At 36.6% G+C, this 22,904-nt stretch overlaps 1 protein-coding gene across 15 annotated transcripts in view; it reads left to right on the plus strand.

The window, feature by feature from the left end:
• The window catches only part of LOC135290230 (uncharacterized), a 54,978-nt gene extending 48,038 nt beyond the window's left edge, over positions 1 to 6,940 (plus strand). For 14 of the 15 annotated variants that reach the window (XR_010352963.1, XR_010352961.1, XR_010352959.1 and 11 more), the window contains 2 exons: positions 3,560 to 3,661; positions 6,867 to 6,940. The gene's annotated coding sequence lies outside the window, so the exon portion shown is untranslated. Of the gene's footprint in view, positions 1 to 3,559; positions 3,853 to 6,866 lie in introns of those variants that run through there. The other variant, XR_010352965.1, reaches the window with a different exon arrangement.
• The last annotated feature ends 15,964 nt before the right edge of the window (positions 6,941 to 22,904 follow it).

The raw sequence follows: 22,904 nt of genomic DNA on the forward strand, positions 1-22,904 counted from the left end.
CTCTCTAGAATCTGAACTACTTTCCAAGGTTCACTTGAAGATTATGCTAGATTTGATAACCTGCCATTTGTGACTGCTTTATATTTTTGAGATTTTACTTTGTTCAAAAGAAATCTCAAAACAGTTAGAAAAATCTTTAAGATAATGTTTGAATTTTAACGAGTATTCTGGGAGCCACAACTGTCAGTGAAATCCAGCCTCTGAATATCAATTTCATTTTGCTCAAGCATTACATCCTAAGACTGCAATTTATTCCATAACTCTGAACTGTTACATCAGTGTGATCACCATCTGCACTAGGCACAATTTTGAATCAATGCTATTCTTTTATACTTTTTTTCTTGAATGGGAGAGGCCTTTGTTAATCTTATATCACATTGAAAAAAAAAAACTCACTATGAAGCTCCATCTATCATAAAAGGAAAATAAAATATGAAGCTCTTGGGATATTGCCTCAATTTTTCTATTGGTGCATTCATAAAACAAATTGTTGCAAGTAGAAGAGATAAAAATGCTAGGATTCTGTCCTACACTTAGCAAGTACCTAGATAACTTATGCAAATGCCTGATTTCCATTAAGACTAAAGAACTAGTCTTGAAAGAGTTAGCCTAATCAGTTAACTGTCACAATTTTTGTATGACCTGATTCTGAAATTAGCAATTTACTGAAGACCTAGGGTTGTACAGTTCTGGCATTCTGTATAAATTGCAAGGGTTAGCATGTCAGAGTGAAAGAGACGCTCTTCATGATAATAATAATGACATGTTTTTAATCCAAGGCATTTCTGTAGTAAGTTGAACAAAAGTGCATGATATTAAAAGAACTGATAATGTTTTTTCCAAGTCCTAAACTACAAACCTGACTACCACATCTGAATTTAACCTGTATTTTAATACTTTGTTAGATTTAGTGAACAAACATAGAGAATTTGTATAGATGTGGGCTCCATTTGTAGGGTTTGAACCCCGACTGACTACTGAAGGAAATCCCTAGCTGGCCTTAGCCTTTTGGGTACAACTACAGGAAGTATGTACACCTTTTTAAACTGCAGTTTATCTGTTTCAATTTTGTGTCAACAAAATGAAACTATAAAAACATAGGGGAGGCCACCAATAAACCAGGACAAGCAATCATTCAGCTTGGAACCTTATCTCTGAAAGTGGACAGACGAGAATTGCTAGAGCAGAATGAAAGAACAAGGACATTCTTTACTGCTTTGTCTCCCAGAACTGAAATAAAAATATTTCAAGAGTCATAGTGTCTGTATGTTTTATAGACTTCTCTTCTGCGGTTGCAGCATCCATGATGTCATGCCACAACTAATTCCCCCACTTACCTACACTCTATGAAAACAAATTTCTTATGCCTTTTAAATGGAAAAGCTGAAAACTGGTAAAAATACTTTTACCCTGTCAAGGACAGTAGCTTCTGCAATTGAGAGAATCAATATGGAACTTGGTTGGGAGGGGTGGGGCTTGAAGGAAATGGGAAGAAAAGTGAAGCTGTTCCCTGAAGTGATGCTTTAGTTTTATTTCATCACTCATGTGGAAAGTTGATCTGTAAGGGAGCAGTGAAAAAAGAAGACTTAACTATAGTTTGGATTGTGTGGAGGGCAGATTTCTTCTTCTATTCTTAGAGTATTAAAGGGGGGAAAGTAAAAAAAAAGTCTTCTTTTTGTTAAACACCAGACTCCTTTGTTCTCAGGGAAAATCCTGTTTAGCTTCTGATTGTGGATGAAAGTTCGAGCTCTACCATATGTGTGTGCTGGATGCGTTCAAAGGACAATGGTGTCTGTTACACATGCTATTCAATAAGCTGCACCTCAGAGGTGCTCAGCCTGAGGCATGAAAGTGTTGTCCATAACCTGCTGTGACTTGGCTGACCTGTCATGAAGAGCAGGGAAAAGACAGAATTCTGTGATACTTGAGAAACAGGGGAGCCCTTTTACTATAATGTCAACCTTTAGTTCTCTGAACCAGGTGACCAACTTGGACATCTTTAACATGAATTAAATTAGTCTTACATTAAGAAAAAAGGCACAGAGTTTAAACTTGGGAGTTGCACAAGGCTTGACAAGGATAAATGTAAATATGTATTTACTGGGGACAAAATAATCCTAAACAGCAATCTAGGTGGGCACAGTGTCTCAGCAAGGGCTGTGCAGCCCTGGGGTCCTAGGGATAGTGAAATGCACAAGAGTCACCCTGAGGCTGGCAGCAGCAAGGACCAGCCCCATCCAATGCTTCAGTAGCAGGGCACAGGCAGGAGATCAAGGGATGTGGTGGTCCCCCTCCACCCGGCACTTCCTGGAACACCACAGAAAACTGTGTCCAGCTTTGGTCTCCTCCAGCTGTAGAGATGCAATGGGAGAGAGATGAATGGAGGGCCACTGAGGTGGAACATGGTTGCAGTCTTACAGAACCTACACGGTAGTGACAGAGAAGATGGAGGTACTCTCTTCACAAGAGTAAGGGATGACAGCACAAGAGGCAGCAGGCATAGGTTGCTTCAGGCGTAACTCAGTCTCTATATAAGAATTTTTCTCCCCCCTGTAAAAACAATTAAACATTGAAATAGACGCCACAAAGTGGAATGGGTGTGTTCAGGCAATGTGAGAAGTAACCATGAAACTAATTTTTTAGGTTTGATTTGGTTTCTGGTGCTGTTGCAAGCAAAAGGAGAAACTGAAATGAGGCATGAAACCTGAAACTGTCTAGGAGTTTCTTAAGCAAATCTGTGTTTTGTTCTTTAAAATGGTCTTGTGAGATTCTCTTTGTGAAGGAAAGTAGTCAGACTTAGGACTTCTTATATGAGTTCATATGAAGTGGCAGTACAAATAGCTATGTGCAGTGTTAAGCATTCACTACTACAGATTTATTTTTTATTTTTGGCTAAGCTGCTTAATGTGCTGTTAAAAATCTGGGGGGATTTTTGTTGTTTTTTTGGTGGTGGTGGTTTTGTTTTTCTTTTTGATTTTGTTTATTTAATTTGGTTTTGTTTCTGTCTCTTAATACTCCACTTCCTGTAGCTTATGTTCCTTGACTTAATTCTCATTATCATCTCATCCTCAAGTGGACTATAAATGGCTATATTAGTGCTTGCCTTGATTATTTATCTATTTTCTTAAATTGCCTTAACTATATATTTCTTTGGGTAGAATAGGTATGAACTTTGCATTTTCTTAATTTTAGTGCATTTATGTACTCTCTCCCATACCTAGGGACAAGTTCAGATTTGTTTATAGCAATCCAATTAAAAAATAAGGTAATATAGTTCTCCTTCCCTGTGTGACATTCATTCACATTCAGTTCACGTGCATAGTGATAAATTGCCAACTTTGAAATAAGCAGATACTTCAAATCAGAACATTTTTAATGTAAAATTTAGCACCACTACTTGACTCAGCAGACTGAGGCTTGAATGTGAGTCACAGTGAACTTACATTTCCATCACTGAGTTTGTCCCCTGGTACCAAGGTTGCATTACTATTTTATTGGGAGAACAATTTCAAACTCCTGGGGTATTAATAACACTGAACTCACTTTAAGGTATTTTCAGATAAAAATTCATTGCTAAAAGACCTCATGACTTTGGGCCTGTCACCTGGAAAATGTCTGCTGGATTATTGCTGCAGTACAATGAACTGTTCGAGTTGAACAGGTAAAAAAATGTCATAATCAAGAAATCAGACACTTTTAAGAGGCCTTCTCTGCACTGCAGATTAACTACAGAGCCTGTTAGTTATACCACCTGAAAAAATGCTGAAAATGGTCTGGCTGGCAGCATGAGATGCCTTAATTGCAAAGTGCTGCACCCATTTGTCAGCCATGTATTTCTCAATTTAATAAATTCATCACCTCATTTGATGTTTCCAAGCTTATTCTCTGTTTGCTATTGTTATCCTCATGCTTTGAGCAGCTGTTGAAAAATTTAGCCTGCCTATTTTTGTTTGTCCTTTTTCTATGCAAATAGCTATCAGTTTGATGTTTAGGGAGAAAGGAGTGTGTCTAACCATTGGAGCAAACACAGCTACAGCACTCTGACGTGTATGGAGCAGGAATTGAGACTAAATCTGTGCTCTCTCAAGGGTACATGGCTTTTGTGTTTGAAAGCATGAGTCAACAGGGTAGATTTTATACAAGTTCCATCCAGGAGGAATTGTGTACTGCTAGCAAAGGTGACTAAGTGTAGCCAACATCATGGCAGGCTACATTAATCTACCCCTGGTTCTTTCTCTAGATGCAATTTTACACATGGAGACATAATTGCATTTGGTCAAGGTGCATGACAAATCTTATTTTTCAAGTTTCTCAAAGATTAGGCTGAATTCTCCAGGTATCCCAACAGGATAATATTTGCTCCCTGTTTTTGGTTAAGCTTCTTTCCAATATCAAATCCTTATATTTCTCAGGCTGCCTCCACCTCCACATTTAACTTGCTCTGACATACAGCCTTGTCAAGTAGCCAGCAGAGTGCTATCTCCAAGAGTGTTCTATGTATTAAATGTTTTCTGAACACTTTCTGGAGCTGTTTCTTTTCTGGGCCTAATGACATTTAAAACTGCATATGTTTTTACTCATTTCCCTTGCTTCATCTGCTCTGAGGGACTCATCCTTCTGTTTTAGTTTGTTGACAAATGTAAAAATTCATTACATGGGTTCCTGATTATGATTTTTTTCTTCTAATGCCCAAATTACTTGTCCTGTTCTGTTTTGAATTATCTCAATGCTTTTTAATATCTTCTATGGCTGTGACTATTAATTGATCTGCTCAACAGTGTGTTGATAGCATTATTAGGTACTCCTAATAATCACTCCATTAGCGGTATCAGGGGCAAGACCAAAAAGCTGAGATATTTTAAGTTGGATTGCAAGTCCCTCAAAAGCAAACTGGAATATTTCTCTTCCTTGCCCTATGGCTATCATCCCAAAGGTTTTGAGTAGTGTTATCTTCTATTTTTAGTTATTGTCTCTTGATTCATAAAGAATTGTGGATTACCACCAGTTTGGATGACACGCTTTAGAAAATGCTGTGATGTATTAAAGCTTACCAGCCTTCTTTAGGGCTGATTTATCTAAATACCCAGTTACAAACGTCACATTAGTTTGTGGAAAAATTCAGAGGTTCAAAATAAATCTTCCACTTTTTCAGTTATTTGGCTTTCAAAAAATAAAGTGTGAAAATACAAAATGTGGATCAAATACCACTCCCATATTAAGTGAAAACTCAAGTAGTTGTTTTTTTTTAATTTCTCCTCTCTCTTTACTATATTTAGAGTTCTACCAAACAGATGGACATATATTGAGAGAAGAAACATAAAGGAGATCAACTTAGTTCTGAATCAAATCATTCTGACTATCAGAATTAGCTAGATTTCCTGCTGTGTTAGTTTGACTTTAATGCCAAATGCTATCTCAACAGATTAGATTGCAATGAACTGAAACTATCTATGGCTTTCCTAAAAGAAGGGCTCTGATTCTACTGCTGAAATCTTGGCAGCACCCATGGGTGTTGTTTCAAGAAGGAGATCTATGGTTCTATTGATGGTCCTTGCTTTTTGTGTAAAACCTCTCAGACAACTCTGTGACTAGCTGACAAACCACTCCTGATTCTGCCATGTAACTTGTAACTGGAGCTGGGCAGGAATCATTCTCCCCCACCTCTCTTACTGCAAATACTAAACAATAGATTTGCAAATTGTTTCTAGGCTTCTTAGCAGCAGAGATAAGAACAAACTCTCTCCCCTGCTCTCACCATCCCTAAGGAGCTGGGGTGGAAAATAGATGGGAGGAGAGGATGGGGCTCTTAGCTCACAGTTTGTTGCACTACTCACTGCTTTCCTGGGAATAGTGGCTGCCGAGAGAACAAGTTGCTTGTCTCATTATTACGGTGGGATCAGTTTGCAGGACATCTGCTTGCCAGTTTTCTCATGTAGTTGCTGGAGCTGTTACAATTTTGCTGCCGATTGTGACACAGTCACCTTACTCGTGCTCCAGGCAGGCTTCAGAGAGAAGCAGACACATGATTTTTTTGTAGTCACTTTGTTAGGACATCCCATGAGTTGTTAGTGTCAACAGCAGCCCCAATTAACCTTGTTTTCTATGGCAGCTGCCCTGAAGGCTGGAGTAGCAGGTGACTTCCCTGCCAGCCCTAGGCTATGATTATAGCTGTGACACAGCTGCATGCCTGGACTATCCCCAGCTTTCTTCCACAGAACTGAACTTATTCCCCTATGGTTTGGTTTTTCAGTTTCTAAAATAGTAATGTGTATAATGGCTTAATAAACCTTGCCTTCTATATCTAGATTAGTCTTTATCTCCTTTCCTGAAGGTAGTCTACAACTAAAAGATTGAATACCACATGGAATGTATTTTGGGAAGTATCACTCTAGGCTTGTTCTCTTTCTTATTTTTTTTCATAAATGTTTCCTGCTGTCAGACATAAAATATTGAGCTAGATGGACCTTCACTGTGACCTTGCATTGCTGTACAAAATGTTAGTGAATGGAAAAGGAACATGAGATTTGATTATCAGCCATAACACAGTGAACTCATTGGAAAATTGATAGAATATAATTGATATTCTAAACACTTTTATGGGTATGATGTCAGATTGAATATTCGAGTTAAATCTCGGTTTCCACACATGGAAAATTATGGTGGAAAGTAACAGTTATGGAAGCAGTACTTTTTCTTTATTAAGCTAAATGAAAAGACAACCACAATGTTGTCTTGTATTGTAGTGACCTATTAAAGGCACTATCTAAATTATAGTCTGGTTCAGGAAGTTCATTCCTCTCAAAGACGAGAAATCTTTAAAGAGATTTTTAAACTAGGTTCTTAAACACTCATTTCTTTTTCTGCAGATTGTTATGAAATACAAGTATGTAACCTGAAAAGAAAGACAGATTCAGGTAAAATAAATACACGGCAAAACTGAGTTGTAAAATATTTAATTCCTTACCAGGTAGAAACATTTCCAGACTGAATTCCTGACTGAAGTAGATATTGCACATATAGCTGGGATTTACTATTGCACCATATAAATTATATGGTCTGTTAACCTACATGAACTCCAGAAAAAAAAAATTAAATATATTGTCCTTTAAGTACAGATCATAAAGTGTATAGTTCATAAAGGGTATAGTTCATATGATAGTTAATAAATACAGGGTTTAACTAGTCAGTACTCATTTGTATGCATTTTAAACTGCTCATGAATGCAATTCTGGCTCTGGTAGATATGTTTTAAATTATTGAGCCTAATATAGGCAGGTTCAATAAGTAATTTTAAGTTCTTGACTTCTTGCAGGGCCTGTCATGTTTTAAATGGTATCAGTTTTCTGATACTTTGTGTCTCCATTAAATGAAAGAAATGTCAAAAAATCTTTAATTCTGCTATGAAATATAACAATCTGGACTTGTCTGATTTCTCACACCACAACAACAGCCAGATACACGGTCACTGCTGTTAGGAAATAAAGTGTTAATAGCTGAAGGCGAGCTACAGCTCACAAAGTGAGTGGTAGATGAAAACTGTCTTCATTTAACCAAGAAATTTTCCTGCTTCAGTAAATAATGTTTGTAAATGAACTTTATAGATGCTAATATTAAAGCAACCATAGCCATTGTTTGTACAGTAGAATTAAAGGTTTTTGAACACAAAACTCTGAATCACATATCTCGCTTCCCTTTTTTCCACAAGCCTGTGATTTTTTCAGAATTTTTTCCATACTTTTGCTTAAGTAGTATAAATAGTTTTAACATACCCCTCAAAGGATGTTGTGAAGTTATATGAAACAGACAAGAAACCATAACTCTCTTTTTAAGTTCTCCACTAAGCACCACTACTACCCCACTGCTGCCTGTTGCCGCAATCTAGTCAAGACCTCTTCCCTACGTGTGTCCAAATGGAATTACGTGGGAGTACAGTCTCATTTTAACACACTGGAGGTACTATTAAGGGAAGGATGCTAGCTACTGAAACAGCAACACCATTTTTTGTAGCTAAGTAATGTTCTCATTTGATTTCTATTGCATGGAAATAGGATTTCAACTAGAAACTGTAGATGATCTACACGAGTGGAAAATACTTGGTCATGTAACACAACCTGCTCTCTGCAATGAAAGGGCATTTCATGCCAAAAAAGTGCAACTTTTCTTGTCTTGGAATTTTTTTCAAGATACCAATATCTCATTCCCCTGTTTCTGGTAAATGTTAATTTCTGCTTGCCATTGAAGAGCAAATACACATTCTTCTGTGAAAAACAGCCATACCTCTTCCTTGCAGCATTCAGAGCATTCACTTTTGTCCCTTAATTTGGTGCTCCTGTTCTTGTTCGAGTTTTGTAGCTGGGAACAAAGTATCTTGCCAATAACAGATGGTGGTGAATGGAAATACAGAATGTATTTCACTGAATCATTTGTTCATTAGTTGTAGTTTGGATACAATTATTCTTGACTCCAGCATATCTTTTGGGAATCCAGTTTTTCATTTACATATTTTTCACAAAATTCTCCTGGGTTCCTGTTAAAAACAAGATAAAGTACTCTGTGAAAGACATCTACATTCAAGCTTATGTGACAGGCTTTTTTAGATGGGTACTGGGAATGCTTACCTTTTGTTTCTCTATGGTATACACACACTGAATTAATTTTCCCATATCAAAAGAAAGATGAGAATCATTGATCATGCTTGATGATGTTAGGGAAATCGCCAGGAGATAAGTTATTTCACAGTCAAAATACAGGACTGTCCTACAGACGTTTTGCACAAACAGTATTTCAACCTCTGAAGTTAAGCATCTTCAATGTATCATGAATATAACATTCTGTATCACTGCTTTGTAACTTTAAAAAACAAGAAAGAAAATGAAAAAACATCAATACTGTATGGTTGCCCAAAACAGCTGATTCCCCCACCTGCTACAGATAGGCTGGAGTAGAGATGTGTGAATCCTGCCAGCTCAGTCTTGATTTGTACTGCAGCTCCTCTAGTAACTGAACAACTCCCAGATTAGGAAACCAGTAAGCACATGGAAATATGCAATGGTGGTAATTTCTCCAACTACAGTCAATTGATACAAATACCTTAGTTTATTGTTTTCCCTCCCTTATTTTGGGCTGATTTAAAAGATTTTTCTGAGGAGTGTTGCTTTAATCTCCTTTTATTTATTTCTTTTTTCCTCATTGTGTCCATCAGTTCTGTATCCTACTGTTGTAAAGTAACAAACTGAGAAAGAAGAGATTCATCTTGCAAATGACTCTGAGATTAGTGATTTTTTTTTTCAATTTTTGCAATTATATGTTATAATGTTTTGTTTGATTTTTGATATAAAGTGAATTTTACTATATCACAAACAATTTTTTAGGCTGAAAAATTACTGCAGCAACTAATGTTGCTGATGGACATCATCACCATGGCAATGATTTGCTGTGGTTTCACATCGTCTTCACAAAGAACCTTGAAAATTTCAAAGGAACTTATAAGAAATATTTTATATCTTCTTATGTTAGGAAGCAGCATTATTAGTCACTGAAGTGCTATGATAAATGATGAGAATATACATTACTGTGTTTGGTAGTACGTGTTGGTGCACAAAACAGCCAAAGGGATGGAGATAATTACCACGTTTGTGGTTACATGAAGAGACTGTGGGATGTGAACTGCTGGCAACCACTGGGGTGGTCCAGCTTCACATTTTGGCTAATGTTTGCTTTCCTGTTCCTTGCCTTCCTGTGCTCTTGCATGGTGTGTAACAAAACAGATTTCTGGGATGAAGGTGTGCAGTATCTTTAAATTCTCAGTGCCACTTTAGGCACACAATTGCAAATTTTGCATAAAGGAACAAAATTCCCTGGATAGCAAGCTTTGATCCTACCTCAAACTCTCAGCACTTTCTCTAATGCATGAAATTATTCAGCTGCTCCTTCAGGTAGTTTATCATAGATCCACTTTTAGGCTGGAAAATACCTTTATGATCATCAACTCTAACTCTTAATTTACGACTGTCAAGCCCAGCATTAAACCAGATCCCTAATGCCATATTTCCATTTAAATACCAACACGAGTGGTGACTGAACCCTTTATACAAAATTTTGGAGTATGATTCATTATGAAATAGAAAATGAAAATTAGTTTTAAAGGGGAATGTACATATTAATGTTCTGGAATTAATATTTTTCAACAAAGCTTCCAATCATCAACAACTTTGCTTCAGAATTTCCATGAGGTCCTTGCTGCTCCTCTACATAAATGAATAGCAAGAGAAGACTATGTGGTTTTAGAAAAGGATTTAATAAATATAGAATGCCTTAATTAAATCACATCTTGTTAAAACACATTTTATGAAGACAGTATCTTAAATCTTGAACAATTTTTATGTGCATTTGCAAATAAAGTGGTTTCTTATAGTTGGCATATTTAAGTGCTTGCTTCTTAGTCTGTGACTGTAATAGTACACACTTGTCAGAACGGCTTCAGGTTTCAGTAACTCCTTGGCAAAAATGGCTAAGACCATAACACCTCATATCTTTATTTGTAATACATTATCCTATGCATTAGGCTGACTCAAATGCTAATCCATTTATTTGTAATTCCATTCTATTACAATAAAACAGCTCCAGCTCATCAGAACATACTAAACTCATGGTAGGCTTACACTTACAGCTTTGCATGAGAAAATATTTATAGATACATAAACTGCTTGAATCTTAATACCAGCAATTTCACATAGCACTAAGTCATGGTTTCTCAAAGATGTAAAAATTATGGGATACAAAGTATACTCAGATAAAAGATAAATGCCATAGAAGTATTCTTTTATCATACTTTTATCAGTACCTTCATCATAATGTAATTGATGTAAAAGCTCGACATCTCTTCAATACTGTCTGAATATTCACATTGCTGTTACTGCAACTGTTGCCAAGCTCTTCACCTGGACAGTGGTTCAGAACAATCTAGAGTGTACCCTGCACCACACAGTGTCTGTTGTGTATGTATTTTGCTGAACTTGTTCCTCAGAACAAATATACGGGTTTAAGGTGGTTGTCTTCTCACCAAATGAAAATATCTTGAGAGAACAGAGAAGTAATGGGCAAATTCTGGGCACTATATTAGAATTTTCATACAAAGTCATGTCTAAAAATAAAATATTGTTTAAAATTATGTGAAAGACTCATTTTTTAGTACAGGTAGAAGTGCAGTAAGATTTTAAACACCATCTTATCTCATGTAGTCAGGCTTTTGGGCAGCATTTTTTTGGGCATAGGGGCAAGACAGCAATGTGTACCTGGGGCTTGTTTTGAAGTTCAAGAGACAGACCATAACTCTACACTAAAACTCACATTATGACAAAAGGCTAGCCTGTGGGATATCTTCTGAATGACAAACTCAATCTTATTACTCATTAATAGGTAAAAATTGTCAGGCTACAGTTACAACCAAGGGGTAGTTTGACCCCTTCACTAATGACTGAGTGACTTCTGTTAACTAATAGTGGATTCTTACTGATCTTTATCTGAATGACTAGGAAGAAAGTTTACTCAAAATTACCTTATCCTGTCAACTGGGGTATCGTGCCTCATGTCTAAGGTAGTATTTAACATCTCCGTTGCCACACTAGGCTTCAGAAGATGTGCTGATTGATCTCAATTACCATTTGTCCTTTTCCTATGATGTGCTGAAATGCATAATAATACTCTGTTTAAGCACACTTCATGATCCAGTAGCACACAGTCATCTGATCTGAAAAGTCTATTCCCCTAGAAGTCTTCAGCTGGAACAAAGAGCCACCCTTCCTTCATCTGAACACTAAGGCTCAGATTGCACAGGAAAAAGATCCCGGATCATTAAAAATATTTTTTTCATCTGTATGTAAATGCTATATTTTCAGGACCTAAAAATATATGGAATTATTCAGAGCTGTTGGTAGAGGGAATGACTGGATAATTTAATTGGTCTCTTCTACGTCTAACTCTTAAGACTTCATAAATACAGATGAAAATGTAAATTAGGAAATATGAAAAAATGCATTTTTCACTCTTGTCTTTTGTTAGTTTTATACTTCTCTGTCAAGGGCATTAAAATTTCCTAATTATGCTAATTAAAGATAGGTATTTTAATCAAGATCTTATGGGCAGAGTGCAGGTGGAAAAAGACTGAATTTATCCTTTAGCCTTTTTCCCCACCTCTACTTTTCTCTAGTTTAAACCTGTATTTTATATTCACTCTAATTTACACATATTCTAAAGTACAGTAAAGCTTTTCCATATGAAAATCAGTGCAAAAATATTATCTATTTTTTCTAACTCTGAGACACAAGCTCAGGAAGGAATGTAATTATTATTCAGTTTTTTAGATGTAAGAGTCATTTTCTTGCTCTTAAGGGGATACCTGACAAGTTTAAGAAGCAGAACAGCTACCCAAGTAATTTATTTTCTTAGTAGACTGTTATTATCTGTCTGATGTAGCCATATACCGTTCAGATTCTTTGGAGCATATTTATTCTCTAATTTATCCCAATGAATAAAGCCAGCAGCTATAGAATTGTCATTACAGTTATCCCTTTTTTGTCTTGAGTGTAGCCTCTCCACACAATTCATACACTGGGAGCTACTGGAGAAGCGTGCTGTTTGGTATAAGGAATCTGAAAGAATCTGTCATTCATTTTAAGGAAAACAATTAAGAAGATATGATTTGTTTATTTTTCTTGGTGGTTAGACCTCTATGTGTTTATGTGGGGGGGGGCTTGTCTGCTTTAATTTATATGCCTGTATATGAATGACAAATCAGGACTGACTATCTTTCTACGTTCTTTGTCCTTCATAGTGAAAAATCTTCCTATTAATTTTTTGAGCACCATTGATACTTCTGGGTATTGTAAAACAGGCTCCATGAATCTTGGTTTTTATTCTCTTGACACTTGCTTACAGTACAGATGGAATAATACATTCCTCATTTGAAATAGAATGCATGTCTATTACATTTATTTCACTACTTTTGAACCCATTATATATTATCCTTGGACTCTTGTGTTTTTTGTATATGAAAGATGCAGTCATTATGGATAGCAGTGTCCTTTCTCTGACAACATCACAGAGAATGCAGTCAGCATGTGCCCTGTAAAATTTGCTTTTCGCTTTCATTTCCCCAGCTGTATGATTACTCTTTGCTTGATGCTTTATTACATATTCTTCAGAAAGAAACCCATAGCACACTGTAACACTATAATTTCTATGTAAATGGGAATTATCTTTGCAAATAAAACCAATGTTTTAATGTTTAAATGCTGCATAAGGCACCAAGTAAAAAGTTGGCAGATCCTTCAGTATTTTCCCATGTTAAATATTTTCTTTATTGTATTTATATGGAATTCCTTCAATGCTTAACTACTCTGCTTTTAATTTTATTGATACTTACATGTGCAATTAATTCTCCTCTTATATTGTCAAACAGGCATTACAGTTGTGAAGCCATTACCGTTGTGAGTCCACTACAGCTGTGAGCATTGTTGAGTTGTCAATGTTTAATCAAGTAATCACTTTCATTTTTAATACCTGAAAGCTCTGATAGATATCTGAAATAGGGCTTGTTAATATGTGCATTAGTGATATATGTCATATAAAAACATAATATAAACTTAAAGTAAAATTCCTGTGAGTTATATAATAACTGCTGTACCAAAGTTTTTTTTAAATAAATCACAGATAACTTCAACAATTGAGCCTCACCACCTAGATTTTTGAACAGTAATTATCATGATCTTTCTCTGCTGTTCAAAAGAGGAGAAAAAAATAACTGAGGATCTGTGTCCCATTTCTAAAACAGAACTAAAACAGAACTTGACAGGCTCAGAACTTCTGTCTGGTTAGAATCTTTTATGTGCTGATACTTTCTGTGGCAGGAACGTTCATACTCATTTTTCTTTCCTTTTGCATGTCATCTGCATCTCAGAAAATATTTCTAGCATTTGTTGTCTACATCAATATTACATTTCATATGCTATTGCAGAACTGTATTCTCTTATAACAGTGATTTAATATGCCATCAGCCTTTTTTTTCCCATCACAGTTTTTCTTCTTCAATGCAACAAACTATTCATTTACAAGGAAAATGTGGGAGCAGGACATGTCTATTGCTTGAAAAAAAAAAAAGGAAAGGAAAATAATGCTGCCCAGTTAATCAGGAAAAATATGTAGAATTTATTTCCAGGACACTACCTATGATGAGAGAATCTAAAATTCTACCATATCTATCCTGTCTTTTCATGACTTGTGAGATACAGGACAAAATATTCACTCTAGTTTTGCATAAATGCATAATGCCTTTAAGGTGGTGCTATTCAGTGCTTTAGTTCATAAAGCAATACTTAAACATTTCAGTCTCTATTTTTCAACCCAAGAACAAAAGTAACACAATCCTCATGACTGTGCAAAGGTCGAGTGTAGTTGATTTATATAGCCCAACCTAGATACTTGAGAAAGAGTGAGCACAGTCCTTCCTCTCCACCTCCTCAGACATCCGACTGGGACAGTGAGCACCAGTTCTGTATTGCTCTCTTTCTCTTCAGTATCATGAGTAAACACCTACTCACACTCCTAAGCAGACAAACAAAAGTACCACAATGAAGTGATGGAAACAGCCAGTTTTTATAAATGCGTCTCTTAGAGCAGAATGTTCTTGCTGTGTCTGAGAATGCAGAGGACAAAGAGGAGCTGTTCTCTTCAGAAACCTGCAGAGCCTACAGCCTCTGATGCCCTTAAATAATGTGGAAAATTAAATGAGGCCTTTTGCCACAGGGTGTTTTGAGCCCAGACAGATATATTAAGTGCTACATTACCAGAGGTCTTTAGATTACTGAAAGAAGCAAAGAGAAATTAATACAGAATACTCAGTACCCAGAGAGTTGGTGGATGTCCCATTCTTGGTAACATTCAAGGTCAGCCTAGTTGAAGATGTATGTAGCCTGATCTAGTTGAAGATGTCCCTTCTGATTGCAGGAATATTGGACTAGAAGACTTTTACAGGTCCCTTCCAACACAAACCATTCTAAGACTTCTCAGAAAAGCGAGTTGGAGATGCAATAGATACCCAGAATGTTACCTTGCAAGGTACTAACTTGCAATCTGCAGGTTGTGTGGCATTCCCACCCCCCAACCAGTGCTCATACCCCACCAAGATGTGAAGCCTCATTAAATGTGTGAATTTTTTGCCAGGACTGAGACCCCACCAATCTTGCCTGGAGCTTCCAGTTGTACCAGTTTCAGACTGGCTTAATATGTGAACTACATAATAATGTAATTATTTACAGCTTAATGTAATTAATTAGAGCTTAATGCTGTAATTCACTTGAGCTAAATGACTAATTTGCAAGGCTTAGAATGTGCCAGAGCAGCCTGATTATGAAGCCTTAAGCTGCTCTTTCATACAAAAAATGCAAACAGGTACAAACAAGTACTAAATATATTTTACTGTTATGTTCCGTAAATACTTCTGAAAACATTAAGCTGAGAACTGCATGAGTATGTGTAGGGTTCTTGTACAACTTGCAGACTGCCGAGTGATGATTAGTCTCTATGTCATTAAAAAAGCTTGTCTTTTCAAGGATCTGAAAATACTCTGCAGAGCACACATACCGAACATAAAAATTTATTTCATCAGCCTCTCATGGGACAGCATGCAAAGAATTTTGTATAAAGATTAAAGTGTGGTTGTCTTCAGGTGTATGCTGTATTCCTAGAGAGTACCAAAATTCTGAGAGAAATTGTCAGACTTCCTTTGCTTTTGTTCTGAGATTCGCTGAATGAGTTTCAGTTGCCTGTCTTGCTGCAAAGCCCCTGTGTCTAAGGTAAAGAGTACATGAAAGGGAAGATCATTCCCTAGCCTTCATTTCAATGTAGCCATTCTCAGCTGAAACATAATAGTCTTGCCTTGTCTAGGTTATGTGATAATGTGTTCTGGTGTTCAGTGGTTTTGTGCTACAGCAATTGCTGCATCAGCTCTTCTAGCCAATTAATTCCAAATAAATTCAAATGTTTGTTTTCTTCCTCTCTCGCTACTGGGTTGGGGAGCGCAGCTCTGACAGCCTTCTTGAAATCAGAGCATTGTTCCTAAAATCATAAGAACAAAGCTTTCAGGGAAGAAGATACAACAGAGCCATAGCAGGGACTCTCTAACCTGAAGTGTTGGTAGCATTAACATAATTGAGCTGTTTCTGAAGTTCACGTGTCTCAGCAGAGATCCGGCAGGCGCAGCTGCCTGTGGGTGTCTTGCAGCACTGCTGCTGAGGGAATACATGCCAGCACGTGTGCTGTCCTGCCCCACTGGACCAAAAACAATTCTTTAGCTTAAGAGAAGGGCTGATGTAATTCTTGCTCTCTGATTTTGAGGAGGCATGTTTGGGTCATTTTCTCAGGTTCATTCTGAAGCAAACCAGACTATAAAAAGCCCTGATGACATTGTCAGCATGCAGCAGTTACGGATAGTTACCCAGAATGCACAATAATACTTTGTAATACTATGTCCGGTCAAGTATTCAAGAAAGGTGAAGTCTTTGGGGTTATTTTATGCAATTATCACATACAGTTATGTGGATTACAGGTGAAACATCAGTAGTCCTCTGTCAAGAGTCTCTGAGGTAAGTGTAGGAAGAGAACTATTGAGAATCAGGTACAGCTGACGACCACAAACATAAATTTCTTCCATCAGCTCTCTGCAGCTGCAACTATGATGACCCTTTAAGTTCAGGGCAAGAGGAATTTGGCAAAACCACATAAGCATCCAGAAGTGGAATACTTGAAATAAGAAGAATCAACATTTGTTACACTTCTTTACAATGCCTGCTTTTTCCCTGTCTAACAGCAGCTGAAAGGAAGAGAGACATAAGGAAAGTGAAGAGACTTCAACTTGAGAGACACTAGAAAAAAAACACAAAGGCAACCATGTGTGTAATTTCTTAATACTGCAGTTATACATTCATATTGGACAGTTGTACATGAAGTAACTCTAATTGCCTGCTTTTGTGTCCCATATGCAGCTAGCCCCTCTCTTTATGCAATCACTGTAAATCAACATGCAAATTAAATCCAGAGCTGCAATCTGTTATTCCATCCTATGCATCCTTGGTCTCACATGTCTTCCTGAATGCTGGTCTGTTCTGAAGATAACCAACAGCTTTGACCAGGCAGTGGAAGGATATCAGCTGTCACCACTTCAGTTCTGATATTTGTAATGATTGTGTTCATAGCAATGAACATCACATCAGCATTGTTGTACTCATTATCAGCTTTATTCACTGACTACTTAAATTTGTATGAAAGAATCACCTATTTTTCTGGGATACATAAGAAAAAGCCTAAGGCTGTATGTAGCCTTTTCAAATTCTGTCTTTTAAATAAATCCATCCATTTTTCTTCTAAAAATAATAATAATAATAAAAGAAAATCAAATGGGAGTTTTTGGATTTTAGATTATTTTCCTACTACACAAATATACTCAGTTCAGAACAAAATGAGCTTGTAGGGTCCAACTGAGCTTGCTGAATCCAGCTACATGTATATAATTGTCTTCAGGGGAGTCTTGGATTTCACTACATCTCAGTTCACAAAACACCATTGATTTTTATTACAAAATGCATGTAGGGAAACTTGCAATTTTCTATTCTTTCCAGACTACACAAATTCTTTCTGAGATGGGAGAGAGCAGTTAGCAAAACCACGTGGACTCTGAAGATCCTAAAGATTCCCTGAGCACATACATACAGAGCCTGCCTCCAGGTCCTGAAGCACTTACATATGTGATGGGGACTTTGACCACCTTCTTGTAAAGAAATATGTGACCCAAAACAACAGGCATGATTGCTTTTTGGGGGAGAAAGGACTGATACTCATAAAGAAAGAAGTTCTACTCTGCTCAGCCTAAATAATGGTCTTTGATCTTGAACTAATAACCTTACCCTAATTTTAAAAATAAAAGTTTTCAATGCTTTCGTTTTTGCATATGCAAAGACACATTTTTGTCCTAAAAAGCCTCCCTCCTAGTGCCATTCAAGTAGCAGAAAGTATGAAATAAAATCTTATTTCCAAGCCCTTATAGCTACAACGCTTGATACAAATGGGAAAAACGCAATTTTCTGCTGATCTTGATGAGACAGTAGGAAAACCTAGGAAGATCACTTGGTCTGAAATTTTTAACTGGAACTACAGGTGGAAAAGGAGTTTGAAACTTTTAAACTCTTCTGCCTCTGAGTAGCCCCTTTGTCTGACATACCTGCAAGATTTCAACTGTTCAATTGAGTTTCAACTGTCTTAATTTTTAATATTTAATTGATCTTCTTAAAGGTAGAAAAGCTTAGGTGTTTTTAACCATGAACAACTGAATGTAAACAAACATATTTGTTTGCAATGATGTTGTAGGATCACAGAATAGCTGAGGCTGGAAACCATGTCTGGAGGTGAGCAGGAGAAATTCCCCTGCTCAAGGTACAGTCTACTAGTGAGTCACCCAGATTGCATCTTCATTTGTTTTGTTCATTCTGGTTTGATTTTTTTCAAGAAAAAAAAATAAAGGTTTTAAATAGTAGTACTTCTAATGAAACCAGACCCTTAAAAAGGACACATCAATTAGAGGAGAATGAGACCCTTATTAATGAGCCCTGTACATCTTGCTTTTCATTATATTTGATTCTGTTCATGAGATTATTTAGGTATCTTCATTTTTGATTCATGCTATAATGAATAGTGACAATACTGTACTAATGGTGTGAAGTATCAATATTTATTGTGGTGAGTAGTTTCAGCTTTGCAATTGCTGAATTTACAGCCCAGCAGCTCAAGGACCTGTCTGAGGTTAATTTGAAACCAAGCTGAGGTTGTTAGGGCTCATATTTAAAGTAAACAGAAGTGATCCTGGACATCTGATATCACCTGTTGTTTGACTTGTACCTCCTGGCATAAAGAAGTGGACTTTGCCAAAGGATAGTCTTCCACTTCTCTGTTCCCGAGGCTTCTCAGGTCACTGATACTGTTGTCAATAACAATTTGATGACATATTTGGTAGGATGAGGATTTTAAATGCCCTTTGTTGTCTTCTTCCTATCATAAATGTAAAGATATCTTACGGATCAATTCCATCTCTTTATGACTGTAGAGGTTGTCTTTGCTTGTACATGGTATTCCTGGGAAAAACCAAAACAACCAAAAGACAAACAAACAACAAAAACAAAGCACAAAACACAACAACAACAACAACAAAACACACAAAAAACCAAACCAAACCAAAAAACAAACAACAAAAACACCCAGAAAATCCCCAAACAAACTAACAAAATAAACAAAAGCACCCAAAACCAAACAAAAACAGCAACAAAAAACAAAATCAACCAAACAAAAGAACCACAACAACAACAACCACAATAACAACAACAAAAGAACACAAAAAAAAAAGAAACCAACAGAGATGAATCATCCTGGTCTCTGGTTTGGCATAACTCTTTTGATAGATATGAAGTTAGGATATGTTAGGATAGATATGAAGATAGGATTGAAGTTTTTAATTTTTATTTCACCTTTGAAAGGTGAACAGTATTTCAAACAATTAACAGGAAGTGTGAAACATACAGAAACTGTACGTTTTTTAAAGAAATTCAAACACAGTGACAACATCCTTAAGCTTGTTTCCTTAGTTATTTGATTTCACATTCCTACATGTATAGGATTTTATTAGGTAACCTGAGGGTGGAGTTTGGTTTCAGCACTTTATTTTTCTTTTTCCTAGCTTTTCAATGTCTTGGTTTATCTGCTGAGTTGATTCAAAAGCCAGTTTGTATTTAAAGCTCTGCTTCCAACTTTCTGTCACTGAGACAGTTCTTTAACATCTGTAGGTTGCTACTGTCCAAATTTTTAGGCAATCTCTTAACATATACTATGTGCATGATCCTTTGTAATATTTCAGTATGTTCAACCAGTGTATGTCCCATTTTTCTTAAAGAAGGTGACAAGACTTTTTAAGCAACAGCATTATTGTAATTGAATTTGCAGAATTTTATTTTAAAGAAGCTTGAGAGTTTAATATTTATATAATTACTCTTCTATAAATAATGGAAAACCAAAAAAAGAAATGGAAAAAAGTACTGAGAATTAAGGGGCAAGAAGAGGCTCATAGCATTGACTGAGATGGTCTCTCAGGTCTCTTCCAACCCAAACTGTTCTATCAATTTGTGAACTCATCCTCCATGGAGGATTTGTCAGGTAGAACCAGTCTAGTTTTGAATTTTTATATTTTTTAAGCCTAGCATGTACTCGTATGTAGGAAAAACTATCCTCTCAGCTAAAATGCAATAATGCCCCCAATGGAGAGCAAGGATTACAGAAACTGTTTGTAATTAGTGCAGTTTTAGATTTCTTGTTGAATGTTATCAGTAGTGTGACATTAGAGATACCTCAAGAAGATTGTAAAATATTAATGGCTTGTTAACTGAAGAGCAAACCTTGTTCACCTTGTTCACAATGTGAGTCTGTTTTGCCAGATAGGATAAGGTTTAAGTACCAAGTATTTGATATTTCCATTTTTTATCATTACAAAACAAATGAGGCAATTTGAGGGAGAAAAAAAAAAAAAACCACAACAACAAAAACCAAAATCTGCAAATTACTGTAAGATGTAGTTGTCACAAACCTTTTTAGGCTTGAACACTGCACATGCATGGATGTCTTGTACAACACTACTGAGGTAGTTTCTTTGAATAAATACAGGAGATAATGTTAATAATGTTAAATTGAAATCTCTAACACCTTGACAGATACAGCAAGGTGGGTAAATCTTTACTTAGAGTAAATCTACATAAGTACACAAGTATGACATGCTTCAAGTAGATATCTATTTTTCTTTTACCCTGTCTTCCAAATCAGTAAATAAAACATTCTTATGTTCTCCACAGAATAGAAAAGAAATAAAAGAGTGAATACTGGTCTCAGGAAAGCCCTGTTCCTCAGGGATTAAAGGCTAACATGTTACAGTGTAAGGGCTGAACAAAGCTTCTTTTTCTCTCTGGGTCCTAAGCTCTTGCAGTTAGGTTATCTGGCCTTTGAAAAGTAACCTATCTGTACTCCTTTAAGTACTATCTTTAAGTACTCCTCTGTAGGAGTACTTAAAGACTGTTTTCTTCACAATTTTTGTGAGTTCAATACTGTTTCCATCCGCTGTGGCTGACCTTGGCCAGCATGTTCAAAGGTTATCACAGGATCTTGGATACACATTTCCACAAAATAATTTTCATAGAAAACAAAAGAGTAACTTTAATGAGTAAAGAGCCCATTGCACTACCTGTGACACTCCTAGGTGATGGAAAACACAGAAAGAAAACCCCCCAAAAAAACAAGTTAAAACATGATAGAATATCTATCTACACGCCTGAATTATTCCAGATGAATTCACATTGGTAATGATAGTAACAGTTATTAAACATTCTTCTTTGGATTGCTAAACTGAACTAATACTATTGGTTATAACAGACTACAATTGACCAGGACTAAATCTACACAAAATCAAAATACTTCATCAAAAGGCAATCTATTGGATAATTCATACTATATTCAGAGTATGGGATTTTTGGTCAAGAATTTCCATCATGTTGGTAGTACATTTTTAATTCATCACATTCAGCCCTCCCCCTACAAAAAGAAGAAAAAAAAAAAAAAAAGAAAAAATTAAATGTAACAATTAACCACAGAAAAATTTAATATTAGGCAAATTTTAAAGTTAGGTTAAAATGAAAGTCCTCTGGATCTAATCTTAAAAGTGGTAAATTAAGTAACTGTAGATTTTTAAAAATTACATATATATAGATCTCATCTAGAATGTGATGTGAAAGGATGAACATAAATAGTGCTTAGAAAAGTTGATGATCTGGAACTCGTTGCTGTCAAAAGGAAGACTGAAGCCCTGGCAATTATGCCACACATGAAGTAAGTGTAAGAGGAGACTGAGTTCTGAGTGTCTGTACATACTGGGATGAAAGAGTTCACATTAACAAACCATGGCTATATCTCTGTAAGACAGATTTTCCACAATACCAGCATTAGCACCTAATCCTGCAGTGAGGGAGATGATGTAATTTCCTTCCTTCCTTCCTTCCTTCCTTCCTTCCTTCCTTCCTTCCTTCCTTCCTTCCTTCCTTCCTTCCTTCCTTCCTTCCTTCCTTCCTTCCTTCCTTCCTTCCTTCCTTCCTTCCTTCCTTCCTTCCTTCCTTCCTTCCTTCCTTCCTTCCTTCCTTCCTTCCTTCCTTCCTTCCTTCCTTCCTTCCTTCCTTCCTTCCTTCCTTCCTTCCTTCCTTCCTTCCTTCCTTCCTTCCTTCCTCCCTCCCTCCCTCCCTCCCTCCCTCCCTCCCTCCCTCCCTCCCTCCCTCCCTCCCTCCCTCCCTCCCTCCTTTCTTTCTTCCTTCCTTTCTTCCTTTCTTCCTTCCTTTCCTTCCTTTCCTTCCTTTCCTTCCTTTCCTTTCTTTCTTTTCTTTCTTTTCTTTCTTTCTTTCTTTCTTTTCTTCCGTTTTAAAGGGTCTCCCTATTTCTTTGCATTGTACCTGAGGAAATTTGGGTGTTTCTGAACCTGAAAGGGCTGTGGAATGAGAGAAAAGATCCGGTTCATCATCTGCCTGACATTGGCAGAGTTAAATTTTGAGTGCTCTCTTTCAACAAGAGCCACATGTGGAGGTACATATCTGGAACTGAATTGCCACAAGTCTCTCTGATGGCAGCTAGAAAATAGCCTTTTTTTTCTTGCCATAGCTCTCAATGTACAGTTAAGAACTGACTTCCTGCCCCAGTTTGACATGCCTGTGGATCAACTCTGTAGCTTGAGGGTTACTGCTATTCCTTCCTACTTACTGTTTTACTTAAAGATAGTGGAG

This window comes from Passer domesticus, chromosome Z (genome assembly GCF_036417665.1).
Source record: "Passer domesticus isolate bPasDom1 chromosome Z, bPasDom1.hap1, whole genome shotgun sequence".
Lineage (NCBI taxonomy): Eukaryota > Metazoa > Chordata > Aves > Passeriformes > Passeridae > Passer > Passer domesticus.